This window comes from Cyprinodon variegatus, unplaced genomic scaffold, assembly GCF_000732505.1.
Source record: "Cyprinodon variegatus isolate N-32 unplaced genomic scaffold, C_variegatus-1.0 Scaffold670, whole genome shotgun sequence".
Classification (NCBI taxonomy): Eukaryota; Metazoa; Chordata; class Actinopteri; order Cyprinodontiformes; family Cyprinodontidae; genus Cyprinodon; species Cyprinodon variegatus.
The window spans coordinates 227522-228104 of record NW_015151123.1 but is presented as its reverse complement, the minus strand read 5'-3'; positions in this window follow the sequence as shown (position 1 = coordinate 228104).

Genomic DNA, 583 nt, shown 5'->3' with positions numbered 1-583 from the left:
TTTTTTATTCAGCTTATTTTATCAACAAAGTAACTCTTTTAAATTTGATATTTAAAGATAATCTGCAGGGCTGTTAGTAAGGCCTAAATCTGTGTTGCTTCATGTTTTGGTGTGGCTCACAGAAAGCAGTGTGGTGTTTGTTTAAGTCACTTAGCTGTTACCCAATGAATGATTCAGACAACAGCTCCTTAATTCAAGGCAAGAAACTTGTTAACACCTGATATTGGCATTAATTTCATGAAACACCCAAACACAAAATTACACTTTGCTCCTATTATTTTATTAAATCTAGAAACAGACAAACACACAAACCCTCCATCTAATGTGAAACCATCACATCAGTCATTTCCATCTATTCAATGGCAGTTTAGAGACGACTAATCCCTGCTAGTTATGTATGTCCCTCAGTGGGAGGATCCAAAGAGCCTGGAGAAAACATTCAGTTCCAGGTGGAGGGATTAGAACCCAGGACCGTCCTGCAGCAAGAGAACACCTCCTCATGACTGCTTCTGGAGTCCAGCGGATCAAATTTAGTGCAGATTTTTGTATGTTTTTTTATGCACTGCAAAAACGATCTACAAAT